This window comes from Odocoileus virginianus, chromosome 24 (assembly GCF_023699985.2).
Source record: "Odocoileus virginianus isolate 20LAN1187 ecotype Illinois chromosome 24, Ovbor_1.2, whole genome shotgun sequence".
NCBI lineage: Eukaryota > Metazoa > Chordata > Mammalia > Artiodactyla > Cervidae > Odocoileus > Odocoileus virginianus.
In genome coordinates this window covers 43,771,724-43,791,010 of record NC_069697.1, presented here as the reverse complement: position 1 = coordinate 43,791,010, position 19,287 = coordinate 43,771,724, and positions in this window count along the sequence as shown.

Here is a 19,287-nt window from a genome sequence, read left to right as displayed (position 1 = left end):
GTGTCTCTTGTAAATACCCTTCTGATCATTGACCCCAACTTTGCTTCTGTTCCAAATACAGTTTGGGCATTTGACTCCAATCTGCCCTATAGTCTTTGTCTCCAGGCTTTGTCTGACTGCTCACCAGCAAGGAGAATAGCCGAAAAGAGATAGCTGAAGGTTTTGTTCAGACTTCTGCTCAAGGCAATGGCTTGTTTAGTTAAGGGATGTCTCTTCCAAATGTGATGCCTACAACTAAATTCTAAGAATCATCTCCTACTCTGAAAACTTCAGGTTTGGGGGTGGAATGGAGTCTGAGATGGACGTGACATTCTGATTCTAAACCATATCCATCTATTTCTTTTTAAAAAATTTTTATTGAAGTATAGTTGATTTACAATGTTGTGCCAATCTCTGCTAGTGACCCAGTTATACACATATAGACATTCTTTTATTTCTTAATTTTGATCAAGCTGTATGTGTTTGTGTGCATATCTTTATTATAGGTGCATTCATTGGAATACAAACATTTATGCCGTTTTTTTAAAACACACACACACACAATGTGTCACACTGCATTTCTATGAATGAGTTTCTTTTACAAAGGTATTAAATCATGAAAAATATTCTCCTGAGTTTTACTGAGCGAAGGTATGACACATAACCACTAAACCTCATACTAAGGGAAAGTTAGCTTAAATAAGAAATTGAAAAATCTGCCTGCAAATAATACTGTAAAAGTTTACAGTCCATCCTAACCATCAAGGATACTTTCCATAACTTTAGGGTTTGATAGTAAAATATATACACACACATACGTATGTTTCTAATAACAAAGCACTAAAGTAAAATAAACCTGCTTGTCCAAATACGGTTGCGTTTCAGTCAAAGTTTTGCTTAATATTTTGAGAAGAGCTTTCAGAAGGTAAATATTCTCAGCCTTGGATCTGATAGCAGATGTTCATGGTGCCATCTACCGGCCATTTGACTGAGAGACCTGGATTTGGCAAGCTGCAGTTTCTAGAGCATGAAGCGACCTTCGTGTATGCACAGCACCAATGTGGTGGTCCGATTTTACTTAAAATGCCCTGCTGAGCAGATTTCCCTTTTCACAAAAAAGACACCCAAATTGTTGACCGTCCCCAGAATGGTTAGGTATCTTGTTTTTGAACAGCAGTGTTTCTAACCAAACAAAGTTTAAACTGAATTCTACACTAAACCATAGATGACCGCCTATGCCTTGCTCGGTCTGAGCATCGTCGTGAGGAAGGGGAGTTGACCTGGCCAAGTGTGTCTTCATGGAAACACCCTCTCAGGAACACAGAATGTTCCCAGTAGAGTGAAGCTGATGAGAAAAGCGGAGGTGGTGGGTGTAAGTGCTAAGATGCTCATCTCTCTGTAAAGAGAGAGCGGTGGACAGACCTTGGTCCTCCCTTCAGAGATCATGAGATTACCACAGGCAACAGGGGACGACTCATCTTTGCCAGCGACTTTCTGAGCAAATTCACTCTTGAGGCCCAGTCCTGGAGAGCAGGTCCGACATTTTCTTCCTTTGTCACCTCCCCCACTCAGAGTGCATGGTCTTCTCGTGGCCTCTTTCTACTTTCTACTTATCAGAAGCTAAGTTTGTCCTGCTCTTTCACGTTTTCTGTGTCTCGGGTGCAGAAGGCCTTTGTGGATAATCCACACATCACTAATGAGCCCAGTTATCATCCTGCCTGGCCCCCCGTGGAGCCACTGTGAGTTTGAGGCTCCCAGAGGCCTGGATGCATCGAACGTAAGCCCACGGCAGACAGGCTTCAGAGCCTGGGACTGAGCAGCTGTGGTCCTTTCACACAAATCAGGAAGTATCCTGTAGGTCTCTGCACAAGTCCACCTAATCAGACTCCTGAAGTCTTTTTTTTATTAAAGAATCTGTGAAGAAAGTGTTTTCCAGAAATTAAATTAAACTCCAAGCCTGGTATATATTTTGAGGCTAGAATTCAAGATTCTGAGAGGAGGATAGGGTTCCTCTTGAACCACGTGTCAACTTGCCCCTTTTAAATGCTGTGCTACCCAGGTGATGCTAGTGGTAAAGAACCCACCTGGCAATGCAGGAGACATAAGAGCCGCGGGTTTGATCCCTGAGTTGGGAATATCCCCTGGAGAAGGGCATGGCAACCCACCCTCGTATTCTTTCCTGGAGAATCCCATGGAAGAGGAGCCTCGTGGGCTATGATCCACAGGGTTGAAAAGAGTCGGACATGAGTAAAGTGACTTAGCACAAATGCTATGGCTATCTGAGGTCTCTAAAAAAGACAATGTGGAAAGTTTGGTAGAAATTAGGAATCAAAGATAATTTCTTCATCCTTTCACATCAAACACAGGCGTACCTGCATGTCCTAAAAATACTGAAAAGAGTTAACACAACAATATTGGATGCATATTGATGATTTCAGCAGTCACCCCCTCCTGAGAAACAAAAATGGAAACTAGAATGGATCTAAGTGTTTAAAAGAGCACAAAGTATCAAACCCCAGACTCTTTACAACAAGAGTTTAAAACAACAGGTTCTACAAGCATGAGTGATCTTTAAAATAAAGGTTGTACCCAAACACTGTTTTATTTTCAAAGGCTAGTCTCACTTCATTTGGCACACTAAAGGAGCCTGGAAATAAAATGGTTGTTTTTGAAAGAAAATCTAAAGACATTCTGCTAAAATTCAGCTGACACTCAGAAGATAAATGCTATGTTCAGGACATAAATGGAAGATTCATTACTGGAAAGAAAACAACCATTTTTCTACCTACGATATCTGGGTTATACATACAAGAAATCTTTTAGAAAAGGATAAGTCTTCAATAATTTAACTAAAAATGGTGGGGTACTTCCCTGGCAGCCCAATGGTTAAGACTCTGAACTTTCATTGCAGTGGGCAAGGGCTCAATTCTTGGTTGGGGAACTAAGATCCTGCATGCTGCATGGCGTGGGCATATATATATATATGTATAAAAAAAATTTTTTTTTACATGGAAGTATACAAAATAGGGCTTCCCTTGTGGCTCAGCTGGTAAAGAATCTGTCTGCAATGCGGGAGACCTGGGTTCAATCCCTGGGTTGGGAAGATCCCCTGGAGAAGGGAAAGGCTACCCACTCCAGTATTCTGGCCTTGAGAATTCCATGGACTACAGTCCATGGGGTTGCAAAGAGTCAGACACGACTGAGCAACTTTCACAAAAATTAGGGAAAAGGAGAATCATTAAGTGTGGAAAATTCTGAAGGAGATGGGAATACCAGACCACCTGACCTGCCTCTTGAGATGCAGGTTAGGAAGCAACAGTTAGAACTGGACATGGAACAACAGACTGGTTCCAAATAGGAAAAGGAGTACTTCAAGGCTGTATATTGTCACCCTGCTTGTTTAACTTATATGCAGAGTACATCATGAGAAACACTGGGCTGGAAGAAGCACAAACTGGAATCAAGATTGCCGGGGAAAATATCAATAACCTCAGATATGCAGATGACACCATCCTTATGGCAGAAAGTAAAGAGGAACTAAAAAGCCTGTTGATGAAAGTGAAAGAGAAGGGTGAAAAAGTTGGCTTAAAGCTTAACATTCAGAAAACTAAGATCATGGCATCTGGTCCCATCACTCATGGGAAATAGATGGGGAGACAGTGGAAACAGTGTCAGACTTTATTTTTGGGCTCCAAAATCACTGCAGATGGCGACTGCAGGGATGAAATTAAAAGACGCTTACTCCTTGGAAGGAAAGTTATGACCAACCTAGATAGCATATTAAAAAGCAGGCAGACATTACTTTGCCAATAAAGGTCCATCTGGTCAAGGCTATGGTTTTTCCAGTGGTCATGTATGGATGTGAGAATTGGACTGTGAAGAAAGCTGAGCACTGAAAAATTGATGCTTTTGAATTATGGTGTTGGAGAAGACTCTTGAGAGTCCCTTGGACTGCAAGGAGATGCAACCAGTCCATCCTGAAGGAGCTCAGTCCTGGGTGTTCACTGGAAGGACTGATGCTGAAGCTGAAACTCCAATACTTTGGCCACCTGATGGGAAGAGTTGACTCATTGGACAAGACCCTGATGCTGGGAGGGATTGGGGGCAGGAGGAGAAGGGGATGACAGAGGATGAGATGGCTGGATGGCATCACTGACTCGATGGACATGAGTTTGAGTAAACTCTGGGAGTTTGTGATGGACAGGGAGGCCTGGCGTGCTGTGATTCATGGGGTGGCAAAGAGTCGGACACGACTGAGCGACTGAACTGAACTGATACAAAATAGATTTGTGATGCACAGAGAAAGTTTACAAGATAAAATAGTGACATCATTGACTTTGTCCATTTGTTAGGGGAAGCACACTGACTGAAACTCCCCTCCCTGGCCCGGCACCATAGTAACTATTGGCATGAGTTGTTTTGCAACAGGAGGTCCTAGTAAGGAAAACGGAACTAATAAGCCAGGGCCAACCAGAAGTGTTCAGGAAAGATCAAAAGGAGACACCACCGTGTCCGACCACATCCCAGAATCCCTCTCGCTGGCGTCCATCTTGGCTGATCAATGTGTGTGCCACCAGGAAGGACACTTGAGTCAGAATGACTGGCCAAAGACTATCTGAAAATTAATCCCATCACCAGAAAACCCAAGACTTCGAGCCATGCGGCAGAGCAGTTCTGGGTTCCCTTACCCTCCTGCTCTCTGCCCAGGTGCCCTTCCCCAATAAAAGCTCTTGCTTTGTCAGCTCATGTGTCTCCTCAGACAGTTCATTTCCAAGTGCTAGACAAGAGCCCACTTTCAGGCCCGGAAGGGGTCCCCCTTCCTGCAACACATTCAGAGCCCAAATCCAGCTGATATAATTTGCGAATTTTCAATTTGATATACTCGCAGAGAGATAATCTCTGGGTTTTTTCGAGGATCAGTGTCTCGTTTCAAGTTTTCTAAATAAAACTACCAACTTGAAAGTGCTATTTTTACTATAGAAAGGAACTATAGAAAAGAAGCTCTTACTCTAGAAGAGCACGCAAAACATGGCACACCCAAGAAAAACAGTCCGTTGAATTAGAACCTCAATCATACTTGCAAAGACAATGATGAGATTATCTGGCACCACAGAGAAACTGAGGTCATGTATTTTCAGCGCATAATCTCCTAACTATCCCAAGAGTTGTGCCTGTCTTTTTTGAAAGAAATGTACCACACATTTTGAATTTCCTTTGTTATTTTCCAATTATCTTCCTATATTTCAACAGATAGAAACATAGTGTGTTGAATTCAAAGAAAGAAAGAAAAAGAAAAGGGTGAGGAAGAGAGGGAGAGAAGAAAACATTCAGAGAAAAGAGAGATACAGAAAAGAGAGAGGGAGAAGAAGAAACAGAGAGAGATCAGAGGGGCTAAAGGAGGAGGCCGAGGATAAGACAGTGATGGGGCAGAGATACGAAGTCCAAAGAGGGAGGCGGGAAGGGTGGGGGACGCAGGAAGGAGGGAGCACCGCACAAGAAAGGTAAGAAAGAAAAAGAAAAAAAAAGGCAAGAGAGAAAGGGTAGAAAAAGACAGGGAGAAAAAATGACCATGGAATAGAGGGGAATGAGGGATTCCCAGGTGGCTCAGAGACCAGCTGCCAATGCAGGAGACACAGGAGGCAGAGATGTGAGTTTGATCCCTGGGTCGGGAAGATCCCCTGGAGAGGAGAATGGCAACCCACTCCAGTCTTCTTGCCCGGAGAATTCCATGAATGGAGGAGCCTGGTTGGCTACAGTCTGAGGAGTTGGACACGACTGAGCGCACACACACACACACACACACTCTCTCTCTCTCTCTCTCTCTCTCTCTCTCTTTGAATGAGAGAATCAAAGAAAGGTAGTAAAGGTATCCTGGAGAGGCTGAGGAACAAAGGTAATGACCTGGTTACCCAGCTGTTGAGAAACTCAGCAGGTCCGAGATGGAAGGAAATATTATAGAACATCTCCTCCAACCCTTCAGAGTACACATTCGGAAATAGAGGGCAGGGGAAGTTAAATTACTAAATGTAAGTCACATACCTAGACATCACTGTTGAAAATAAGTCACAGAAACAAAACAAACAGGCACAGCAGCTTTTCAAACGCTTGAGCATCCTCCTTGCGCTTCAGACGGCTGTTGGATTCGTCTGAGAAATGGAACCCAGCATCTGCAGCGGAGGGTGGTCCACGTGCCAAGAGGATGCAGAGGCGATCGTGATCCAGCCTCCTCTGAGGTCATCACTCGGCTCGAAGTGCATTCCCAGCGCAACCGACAGCTCCGTAATCAGATAGAAGTATCAAAAACCAAGAGCAATAATAACAAAACTCTAATCCCTCTGGTATTTAGAGGAGGATAGGAGCTTGAACTCTAAGGTCAGACTGCCTCCGTGTGAATCCTCACTGAGCCGCTGTCCTGTGACCTTAGCGAACATTTTCTTTACCACAGTTTCCTAGTCGGAACATTGAGGTAATCACAGTATTTGCCAGCTCAGTGTTACTGTGAGGATTAATTAAAACAATCCGAGGAGGGTGTTGATGACAATATCTGGCACACCAAACACAAATGGTTTAGGGATTCTCGTTGGACGGTTTCAGCTTCAGCCCCACCCAGCTGTATTTAAAGAATGGAACTGACTACTTCATTTCTGTAAAATACCTGATTATGAAAACGCCTTTGGCATTTATTTTGAATGAATGAGGAGGACGAGCACTAGGCTGGCATCAAGCCACTTTAAACCTCTTTCTTAGAAGACCTCTGAGGTGAGGTTTTCCAAGCACTAGTCACCTAGTTCTGAGACTTCAATGTCCAATGTTATCAGTTGTGAAGGATAAACCTAATTCAGCATTTGACTTGTTGGCTGCAGACCTGCTGAAGGCGATTTGCTTTGAAATGAAAATGGAAACAAAGGCAGGATTTCTTCATTTACAAACATTAATGTTGATCTGTTGCTTTTAGTATTAAAATAGCCTTCTATCCATTTCAGCTGAGGTGCTGATCCCTTGGTGACCACCTCCACATCTTTAGTGTCGCTTCTGAGTGCTCTTTTATTACAGGAAGTGGGGCAAATCAGTGGGGAGGCTGATTAGAATCCCCTTTAGAGGCAAGTGGATAAAAATGAGATTAGGGAATGTGAGCGCATCTCTAAATCACTGCACTTGCCCAAACCAATTACATTTAAATGTGCCTTCTCCTCCAGTCCAAAGAAGTGAGCAGTGATTGGAAAGAAGAGACGCAAACTCTGAGGCAAGCTATTGTCAATGGTTTCTCTCTCTCTCTCTCTCTCTCTCTCACACACACACACACACACACACACACTCAGAGTATGCGTGACTTTCCTCAGGTGAAGTGGTATTTTCCCTTTGTAACTTCTCCAGATGTTCTAGCTTTCCAATAACAATACTTCCTATTTATGGTGTACAGTTTCAGGTACTGGGCTGGGAGTTTTACATGTGTAATTTCATTTAAGCATCATAACAAATCTGTGATATGGATAGTGTTGCCTCCTTAAAGATGAGGAAACGAAAGCTCTGAGGATAAAAATATTAATAATAGTTACTTTTTAAAACACGAACATGTGCTAGATGGTTTTACACACACTGCTTCATCTACTCTTTAATGATTTTGTGAGATAGATTTTTGTCCCCGTTTTAAAGGTGCGGAGAATGTAGCTCATGATTATTTATAATAGCTACCACTTATTACATACTAATTATGTGCTGTGGGTACTGTGATAATCACTGTATAACATTTTTTTGTGTATATTATCTTTTAAAACTTTTATTTATTTATTATTTTGACTGCACTGGGTCTTCATTGCTGCTCCTGAGATTTCTCTAGTTGTAGTGAGTGGGGACTTCTCTTCTCTGCCTGTGGAGAACAGACTCTAGAGCTCGAGGCCTCAGTAGTTGTGGCACACAGGCTAAGTTGCCCCAAGGTATGTGGGATCTTTCAGGATCCGAAATGGAACCTGTGTCCCCTGCATTGGCAGGCAGATTCTTAACCACTGGACCACCACCAGGGAAGTTCCCACAGTATCCTTTTAATTCTTACAACCTAGTAAATCACTCGGAGAAGGCAATGGCACCCCACTCCAGTACTCTTGCCTGGAGAATCCCATGCACGGAGGAGCCCGGTGGGCTGCAGTCCACGGGGTCACTAAGAGTCGGACATGACTGAGCGACTTCACTTTCACTTTTCACTTTCATGTGCTGGAGAAGGAAATGGCAACCCACTCCAATGTTCTTGCCTGGAGAATCTCAGGGACAGGGGAGCCTGGTGGGCTGCCATCTATGGGGTTGCACAGAGTCAGACACGACTGAGGAGACTTAGCAGCAGCAGCAGCAGCAGTAAATCACTGCAGATGGTGACTGCAGCCATGAAATTAAAAGACTCTTACTTCTTAAAAGGAAAGTTATGACCAACCTAGATAGCATATTAAAAAGCAGAGACATTACTTGGCCAACAAACGTCCGTCTGGTCAAGGCTATTGTTTTTCCAGTGGTCATGTATGGATGTGAGAGTTGGACTGTGAAGAAAGCTGAGAGCCGAAAAATTGATGCTTTTGAACTGTGGTGTTGGAGAAGACTCTTGAGAGTCCCTTGGACTGCAAGGAGATCCAACCAGTCCATCCTAAAGGAGATCAGTCCTGGGTGTTCATTGGAAGGACTGATGCTGAAGCTGAAACTCCAGTACTTCAGCCACCTCCTGTGAAGAGTTGACTCATTGGAAAAGACCCTGATGCTGGGAGGGATTGGGGGCAGAAGGAGAAGGGGACGACAGAGGATGAGATGGCTGGATGGCATCACAGACTCGATGGACATGAGTTTGAGTAAACTCCAGAAGTTGGTGATGGACAGGGAGGCCTGGTGTGCTGTGATTCGTGGGGTCGCAAAGAATTGGACACGATTGAGTGACTGAACTTAACTGAACTGAGTAACATAAATCTTATCATCAGTTCAGTTCAGTTGTTCAGTCATGTCCAACTCTATGCAACCCCATGGACTGCAGCATGCTAGACTAAATGAAGGTACACCAAGACAGACGATTTGCTCAATATCATTCAACTAAGACAAGATGAAGCCAGAATTTTAACCAAGATTTAGGTAATTCCAAAGCCTAAATTCCATACTTAACCTATGCCATGCTCTATCCCTACTTCATTGCTTTTCTAATTTTGCACTTATTTTTTCCCTTATTTCCATTTAATGTAATGTAAATGGCATTATAAAAGAAACTTCACATCTGGAAAACATGAGTTCAAAACCAATTTGAAGGGGTTCCCAGTGTCTAAATCTGGGACAATTTGAACATCAAACTAAAAAATGACAGTCATGGATTATGATCCTTTTGATAAGAATTCATGAGTCCAGATGATGTGAATGAATAAATGAAGAGTAAGTTCTTCCTGAAAGTAGAAAAACTGTCAATAAATACAGAAAGAATGATGGAATTAGAAAACCACCATAGTGGCAATCACCACAGTAATAATTAACTCTTCCAAGAAACATCGGTGGATGTCAAAACAAGTGGGTGAAAGTGGAGTGAGGAATATAGTCTCAACGTATCTCCCCACGAAGTATTTATTAATACAAGAGGGAAAATACTTTTACAATAGAGACACAAGGCAGACACCACAGTCTTAATCAAGAGATCAAAGCTAATACCACCAGTCACAGGACAGACACCACATGCCTCTCAATAAAATATAATAAAGAGAACACAGCATCTATGATATCGTAGCCAAAAATGCATCCTGGGGTCTAATCATGAGAAAATGTCAGAAAAACACAACTAGAGGTACAGTTTACAAAATGACAAGTATATAATGTTAAAAAACATCAAGATCATGAAAAGATTGATGACGTGTTCCAGAATAAAGAGACTGAAAACACAACTGAATATAACATGTGGCCCTGGATTAGATTCTTTGTTATTCAAGGCATTGCTGGGAAAACTGGCAGCATTTAAGTGGGGACTTTAGGTGAAGAATATACATTTCTTTTTACCTTTCTTGCAAATTTTCTTTAAGTTTGAAATCTGTCAAATAAAAGGTATTTTTAAAAAAATTCAACCACTTTCCATGTGACCTTGGGCAAGTCAATGAACTTCCCTGAGTTTGTTTTTCGTTCTGTAAAAGTGGGAAATAATTCAATAGTTTCATTGAGGCCACAAGTGAGATGGTATATGAGAAATATTGGGCATTTATCAAGGGCATCTATAAATACTTGTTTCCTTTTTCAGCCTGTTTACCTAGTACTTTGAACTTGACCTTTTAGGGGTGAGGGTTGAGAAGAAAAGCGTGACTTATGCTTTGTTTTACAGGGTGAACAAGTCACAGCATTAGAAACATCCCGGAAGTTCCAAGTCTGATGCTCCACCTTGGATGACCTTATCTGCTTGGGAACTATCATTCCATTGGGCAGTGCTTCCAAAATCAGGGTCCTTAGGTGTAGCCTGGGAGATTCAGAGAGTTTTTTGGAGTAAATTTTGTGTTTTCATTTAAATTAATGTAAACTAACTAATTAATTAAAATTAATGTAATCTTATCAGCGTGAGCTGATCATAGTTAATTAAGTGACTTTCAGTGCCCACATTTGCAATTGTCTTTGAATTTTCAGAGCCCACATTTACAACAGTGCTTACAACTGTTTAGAAAGCAAAGAGTTCCACTTTTGTTATCACAGGCTAGTGAGAAAAAGAAGTGGATTCTATCGGTAATTTATGAATTCATACCAAGTGAAGGCTACTGCTAGCAAATACAGAACACCCTGTGACTACAAAAGAGATGCTCCTTCCTTAAGACGTCTTATTTCCACCTATCCAACAAATTGTTCTCCTATAAACAATAAACACAACAAATTAGTAAGATATACTGCTAAAAAGTGATGTGTTATCAAAAAAGAAAAAATAGAGCAAACTGGAAGGAATCAGAAGTACTGGCTCAGGATCAGGGAGCGGTATCAGGTTCAGTATTAAATATATTGGCCTGGTACTTCCCTGGCGGTCCAGGGGCTAAGACTCCACACTTCCAGAGCAGGAGGCCTAGATTCAATCCCTGGTCAAGGAACTAGATCCCACATGCCGCAACTAAGACCCCACAAAACCAAATAACCCTGGAGTCATCAAAGGAGACGCTAAGAGAGGTAAGAAGTGGCCAGATTCTGGGTCTCTTTGGAAGATAGAACCAATTGAATTTGCTTAGAGATTGGAAAGGGATGTGAGAGAAAGAGAAGACTCATTGATGACTCCGAGGTTATCAACCTGAAAGATGGATGTTCCCATCACCGAAAGAGATAAGGCTGAAGGTAGAGCAGTTTTAGAAAGGCATACTGAGTTTCGGATGTCTGTTAGATATCCAAAAGGATATATGAATATGGAGCTCAGAACTGGCTAGCAATGAAAGTGGGGTGTCCTTGGTACAGAGAGCCCTAAGTCTACAAAGTCATGAAAAGGGAATATAAGCAAATAGCAAAGAATGCAAAAGAATGAGCCCTGGGAATCTCCTGCTGAATGCTTGGGGAGAGCAGGATCTACAAAAGAAACTTAGAAGGAATATTGAGGGCTGTGCCAGGCTCAGTCACTCAGTCCTTCAACTCTTTTACAACCCCAGGGACTGTAGCCCACCAGGCTCCTTTGTCCAGTGAATTTTCAGTCAAGAATACTGGAGTTGGCTGCCATTTCCTACACCAGGAGATCTTCCTGACCCAGGGATTGAACCCGCGTCTCTTGCATCTTCTTCACTGGCAGGCAGATTCTTTACCATTGTGCCACCTGGGAAGGCCAATATCCAGTGAGGCAAGCAAATAATCATAAGATGTCTTGGAAGCCAGACGAAGACAAGGATTATTGATCCAGTTCTTCACTTACCTGTAATAGGACTATACCCCCATACCGCTTGCCATGTAGCTTTATAATGCCTGCCCACTGCGGGCGAGGGTACTTCCTCACCTCCACTGGGCCTGGGTACATGACTTATTTCCAGTGGGTGTGAATGAAGCAGAGGCCTGAAGTGCACTTGCATGATTTGTTCTATTTCTTGTGTTCCTGGCATTTCCCATGAGAAGAACATGTTCTAGGTGGTTGATGGTTGAACAAAAAAGGAAGGCTGGTGGAGCATACCTGAACCCAACCTATACCCCAAGCAGGTCTGCTCTATCTAACTTGCAGACCTGCGAGGACAGGAAATAAATGTACTCTTGCAAGCCACTGACTTTGTGATACATCACTGAAGTGATCGCTGACTATCATAACCACAGAGAAGTCCCCAGGAAGACTTACACAACCCAAAGAGATTTGTGGGATTTAGATAAATGATGTGACATTTCTTGCACCTGCATGATGTGGTGTAAATTCATTCCTGCCAGTATGTGTGATTGTGTGTGTGTGTGTTTTGATATTTCTCAGTTGATGTTCATGGCCAGGCCCAGGAACTGCTACACTAGGTGACCTCCAAGGTGTCTTCCAAATTCTCAAACTTCATGATTCAACACGCTCCAGCTTGTGCCATTCATTCACTGTGTCACATGCAGCCTCTCCATTCTGACAGCTTCTGCTCTAAGTCAGGCAGAGGTCACTGTGTGCTCCTACACTTTGGTACCATTACTTCTGAGATCCTTGGCAATCAGCAAATTCAAGAGGCCCGCAACCTTTTAGAGGCTCATGCACAGCCTTTAGATGACGGGGAAAGAGGTGCATACAAAGATGGAAGGGGGTGTGACATGAGTTACCGCAGGATTAGGGAGGAGCAGTGAAGACGGTTGGCGCCGCAAGATCCTGGGTTTCCAGGTCAAATGACTGCTTGTAATAAGTTGGGAGGGGGGAAATAGGTCAAATTTTGATTAATAGTACAAACGTGGAAAATAAAAGTACCACACTGGAAATATTGGATAGACATTAGGGACTTCCCTGGCTGCCCAGGGATTAGGACCCTGTGCTTCCAGTGCAGGAGACACGGGTTCAATTCATGGTCAGGAAACTAAGATCCTGCGTGCCGAGTGGCGTGGCCCAAAAAAAAGGTGCCACCTCAAAGGTCATATAGTTGTCTGTACTCTGCATTGTGGATAGATATGAACACTTAATAAATACTTGGTTGATTTGTCACTTGAATAGAAGACCTAAGATAGAGGAAAAATGAAACTACGTGGAATATTTGAAAGTCTCACCATCACAGATATTCCATTGATATACTGGAAATTCCTAGACAGTGCCTGACCTTAAATGTAGATGGATATTGGGAAAATAACTGCTGTGATATCTGTCTCTTTTTAAACAAGCTCCCTGTAACTTTTGGAGAGCGGACGAAGTTAGTGGGAGATAAATTCCACCTTTTGGGGAACTCTTAAGCACTTTTAAAGTTGCAGTTCATCTTAATAAGGCATCAACATAGAAAGGCAACCAGTATTCACATGAGCCTGCAAAGAATTCTTCCTATCTAAAGAGACTGAAGTTAGATTGGATGAGAAAGGCATTTCCCTCTTTACCTTTAGAGATTTTAGAATTCCTTCCTTTATTATTACTTCCTTCTCTTTCTCTCCTGGAAGGCTCATCTCTTTCTACTTTTTTACTGATTCACCTCAGCCTACTCCAAAGCAAGTCAGCTTAGGTTTAGATAGATCACAGACTAAATTTCATTGTTCAACTACTGAGAGCGGCATAAGGATCCGAGAAGCACTGTTAACTTTTCTTAAACATTTTTAGTATCTTTCTTAGGCAACTTTTCATTGTAATTCAGGTGGTGTCTGGGTGTGTGTGTGTGTGTCTGTGTGTGTGCGTGTGTGTAGACATATGTGGAACTAAAAAGATTACATAAAGATATATATTCATTTTTATTTTTTGGCTGCACTGTAAGTCTTGTGGGATCTTAGTTCCCTGACCCGGTATTGAACTTGAGCGCCCCCTGCAGTGGAAGCTCAGAGTCTTAACCACTGGACCACCAGGGAAGTCCCAGTGACAACATATTTTTAAAACATAAAACAACTTTCTTCCAATATGTACCTGCTGTTAAGTGCCTCTAGGAGGCCATATGCTTATTTCAGCTTTGAGGTATTTGTTCATCAAGATATTTCTAAAGGCTGGCTACATTGACGGGAATATAGTCATTTGACAATATAATCTCTGCTGGGTTCATCAATCTCAGTTAAATAAACCAATTTAAGCTAAATAAAATTATGGTGCAAACATACAATGGAAAGTATTCCTGACTCAGCCGCTGTTAAAAAGAATTATTTAGCTCACCTCCAGGATACATTAATAAGTGAAAAAAGACAGATGCAACAGTGTGCGGCGTGCTACCATTTATATGAGAGGAAAAAAGAATATATATGTGTATGTTTATAAAAGCACAAAATATTTCTGAAAGGACACAGGAAACTTTGCCTGTGGTGGGTAGAGGCAGCGTGGCCGGGGGCGGGGGAATGGAAGGATAGGAACCTCAGCGTGCCCGTCTTTGACTCTATCATGCATGTGACATCCACTCCACAAAAAGGCAAAATAATCAGAAAAAGTCTCCCTGGGCCCCCTTGTGAGTTCTCATGTGGTAGAGTGCCCCATTGGTGGCTCTAGTGGTGAAGAGTCCACCTGCCAATGCAGGAGACGCAAGTTCGATCCCTGGGAAGGGAAGTTCCCTTGGAGAAGGAAATGGCAACTCCAGCATTCTTGCCTGGAGACAAGACAGAGGAGCCTGGCGGGCTATGTATAGTCCACGGGGGTGCAAGGAGCTGGACACGACTGAGCAATTGAGCACCGTGGAAGCACAAAGGACTCTGCTGACACAAAGTCACACTCTGGGGTGAGCCAGGTTAAGATGTGAACCCACATGTTAACTGAGAGACTTCCTATGGGTCCCCTAACTTCCCTGAAGTTCTCTCCTCCGTGAAATGGGGGGAATGATAACTACCTTAGGGAAGGAATGGAAGAACATAGTAGGCACTCAGAAAACCCTAACCCAGATTCCCTCTGAGCATGTAGGAAGGGACTTGCTCTGGTCCTTAATAATTAAGGTCTGACGTCCTTAATAATTTTCAAAGAGTTAATTGATTGCAGCCTGTCCCTTTCACCTCTGCCACTTTCAAAGGTTATAAACAATCCTTTAATGAGGAATGCCTCCCTATGCCACAGGGAACAGATCTTGGTGCCTCAAAATCAAGATCCCGGTTTAGGCATTACCATGAGAGAAAAGGTGGGTTTGAAGGCAAAAGAGGGAAAGGAACTTTTACTACTTGTCTCGGTACATGAAATTTCACCAATAAATTTCTCTTTTATATCCTAGTGGCTAGTAAATCCCTAGCAGCCTTGGTATAGATGATATTTAAACCTCATCTGCTAACACTTTGCAGGGAATTAGTTTAAGCAATTAAAATCTTTCCCTTCCCCAAACACCACCACCCATAAAACAGAGGACCAGTGAAAGGGGAGGCCGAGAGGCCCCTAGCCCAGCACCAACTGCAAGTTAATTTTAGAAGTACCTTGCCTCAAAACCCTTTACTACCATCTGCTGGAGAACTGTAGGTATGAACCATCAAGGTTCGTTGGAGACCGCACTCCAGGAATTGGGAGCTGCAAAGCCGGCACAAATGGTAACGCAGACGGTAAAGAATCTGCCTGCGAAACAGGAAACCAGGGTTCAGTCCCTGGGTTGGAAAGTTCCTCTGCAAAAAGGAATGGCAATCCACTCCATTATTCTTGCCTGGAGAATTCTGTGGACAGAGAAGCCTGGCGGGCTACAGTCTGTGGGGTCACAGTCAGACACGACTGAGAGACTAACAACAGTCCACAAACCTGCATGAGTGTGAGCAACACCTCAAAACAAGCTTCCTAGTTTTGCCACGGCACCACGCCTGCAGCACACATAATTGATGAGTGGCTGACCCCTTTAGGAGTGGGTCTTGCATGAATTCTTCTCCGCAAGGACTCTCCTTGCCCACTGATGATACTGCATTAAACATTGCTCCCTTTTCCCAGAACCTCTGGACTGAGAATATCATTTTAAAGACCCTTCATCAGTCCATGACCTTCCCAGGTGAAAAAGTCTTTAAGGAGTGTGAATTCATCTTTCCATCATTGTTTGAGGCAGCACCATAAATTGTGACGGTCAATCGAGGGCCAGTGGAATGCAGCATCGTATGCAAGCTCTGTGGATGGGAAACAGATCTGCCTAGGTGCCATCAAAGCATGGAACTGGCCATTAGTAACTCTGCTGAGGTCTCGGGTGCTGGGGAGCAGGAGGAGGAGAGCAGGGGGAAGAAGTCCTGTGGGGCTCACATAGCCGGCCAGCTCCTCATCTCAAAGACAGAAATGAGGTTTGGCTTCATTTCAGCCCACTGATTGCTTTATTTCAAATTACCCTAACTACTTAGCATGGTAAATTAAGTTGAAACCCCCAAAAGTTTGCAGAGGATGTCATCTAATCTGATTAAAAGGAATATTCCCGTCACAAGCGAGGGAGGAAATGGAAATTACGCTGAGTGCACTGCTATTAAATAATTTGCATAGACTTGCATATGCTATACATCAGAAAAGCATATGCTCTTTAGATTTAATGAAATAATTTTCCTTCTCTAAAGACTGTTATAGTCTCTGTCCTTCCCTATCTGTCTTTTTCTTTTCTCATCTGTCCCTTCTTGAATGTTAAAATTATTTCATGGGAAGAGTACATGGTTATGCACAAATTACATGAAATATGCTAATAAGCTTCCTGCTGGCAGGGCTGGGAGGTCCTGAAACTTCACTGTCAAACTTCCCATGTACCCTCCCCATTTCCCCAACTCGATCCTATCCCCTCATATAATTAAAGGCTCCCTTTACAGCCCTTAAAAGGTTTGAGTTAATTCATTTGGGGCTTCCACTGATGGGGGAGGGTGGTTAAAACCAATCCTTTGGCTCGACTTTCCAAGTCATATTCCTCAGGGAACAGCACCTAAATCAAAATGAAAATAAAAGGAAAACTCTCCAACATGCTCATGTCACCTCTATCTGTTGAGTCTATGATGCTGCCATTGTGGTTGCAAGTGTACAATAATCATCCTTGAAAGATTTCTATACCTGCTCCACTTTTCAAGGTTCAAAGCCCTTGACGAACGCTGGCTGCTGTTAAAATGTCACCCCCGTTTTTATCAATGGAGACAAGGAAGCCCAGATAGGTGAACAGGATGCCTTAGTGGTGGTGGGGCGTGGGGGACAGGGGATGAAATCTATCTATTTTTGTATTCTCCGTGGATATTCACTAGTTTGGGGTAATATTTTAGCAGATCTCATGTTCAGTTGTAATGTAGCCAACAGAGGAATTCTAGTGAATTCCCCAACAAAATTACATTAGGATCAAATGTGATCGTTATAAACACTATCCAGATGTTGAGGATGGACTGGATATAACTCTTTAAGCCCCAAATTACAGTATAATAAATGCAAGCACGGGGATCTGCCAATACATCTGAATTTCGTGTCGGAAACCAGGTCTGACCTTAATTTAACTCTATAAGGAACTAAGAGTTTCCCCACTTGGATAGTTAGGATGAATCCAAAGATCTCCAAGTGCTATATTGTCATGAGTTTTATCACTTACTTGAAGAATGACTGTATCAGATCCTGGAGTCAAGCCAATCTTAGTGCAAGCATTTTATTAACACATTTAGAAAGGAAACAGAATTGCAAATATAGAAATAACCACTGAGGTTATGAAACAAACCTGTGAAATGAAATACAATGTAATATTAAAAATACATTTGTCCTTGGTAAATCTTGCAGAGTTAAGATACTATAATAAGCACTAAAATATTTTATTACATAAACCAGGGTTGCAAACTAGCAGGGCTCACGGAGAAAGATAAAATTTAGCAAGGAAAAACTTCATCCTTTGTCCCTGAATCTTTTTTCTATATTCAGGGCTGATATAAATGGATAACTTGGTATTGTAGCTCAAAATCAGTACTGAATGTATCCTAATTAGAATGGTGGTGGTTATAAGGGAAGATAAATATTTTAAATATTCTAATGTTGATATTTTTTAAAAAGCAGGCACTCTGGAAAGCGAGAATTCATAGACTAACCAAGCTGTTAAGTGTAAACTATAGCATACCTACTAGCTGCATAATGTGTGGATGTTGATGAAAGAAACAGAAAGTATTGGGCCGGCCAAAAAGTTCATTCAGGGTTTTCCCCTAAGCTGTAACAAAATACCCAAGTGAACTTTTTGGCCAAGCCATTTAAAAAACAAAAGTGATTTAAGGAGTGCCAAGTATGCATCAAGTTCTTAAAGAAATGTTTTTTGTCTGGATATATCAAACCATAGAATGGTCTCCTCCCTGTAGAAACTTAAAATATCGTGCCAAAGACATGAGATTTGCAGCCCCTAAATTCAGAAGTCAAACCCCAAACAAAATAACAGATGAGACAAGCAGATCACTGCACTGAGGGGCACTGGGTGTCTCTACCACCAGCTCGCCAAACAACAACACAAAAGCTATTTGTCACAGTCAAAACGTATTGAAAAACACATGAAATCAAAAACGTGTGAAACCTACAGCATTGTAATTGTTAAATATTAGAGTATATTTTCAAACCATAGACTTGTTTGGTTTAAAAATAACTCTTATATTTAACAATTATTTAACAAACATTATATTTAACAATTATTTAATGAACAATTATTTAACAAACAAATACATTTGTTTGCAAAAAGAAATTAAAGATCTATGGTAAAGAATCTGGCTACAATGTGGGAGACCTGGGTTCGATCCCTGGGTTGGGAAGATCCCCTGGAGAAGGGAACAGCAGCCCACTCCAGTACTCTGGCCTGGAGAATCCCATGGCCAGAGGAGCCTGGCAAGCTCCAGTCCATGGGGTTGAAGAGAGTCGGACATGCCTGCGTGACTTTAACTTTCACCGTCATATTTATAGCGTCCGTGACCTCTCCCTCTGCTCCTTCTCAACCTTTGTCCTCAACATTTTTCTCACTCAGTTGACTCTGAGGCAGACAAAGAGTACAAAGGCGTTTCCAGAAGGGAAGCGTGTCTGAGAAAGAAGGACTTGGATGGGCCAGCACCATGGGCTTCAAAATATTCTCAACAGAACCATCTAAATGTCCATAGATAGATGAATGGATAAACAATTTGCAGTATACCCATACAATAGAATATCATTCGGCCATTAAAATCAAAGTCTGACGCATGCCACAACCTTGAAAACATTATGCTAAGTGAAAGAAGCCAGTCAGGGAAGAATGAACACTGTATAATTCCACGTGTATGAGGTATACTTAGAACAGGCAAATTCGTGGAGACAGGAAGTCAAACAATGGTTACTGGAGGCTGACA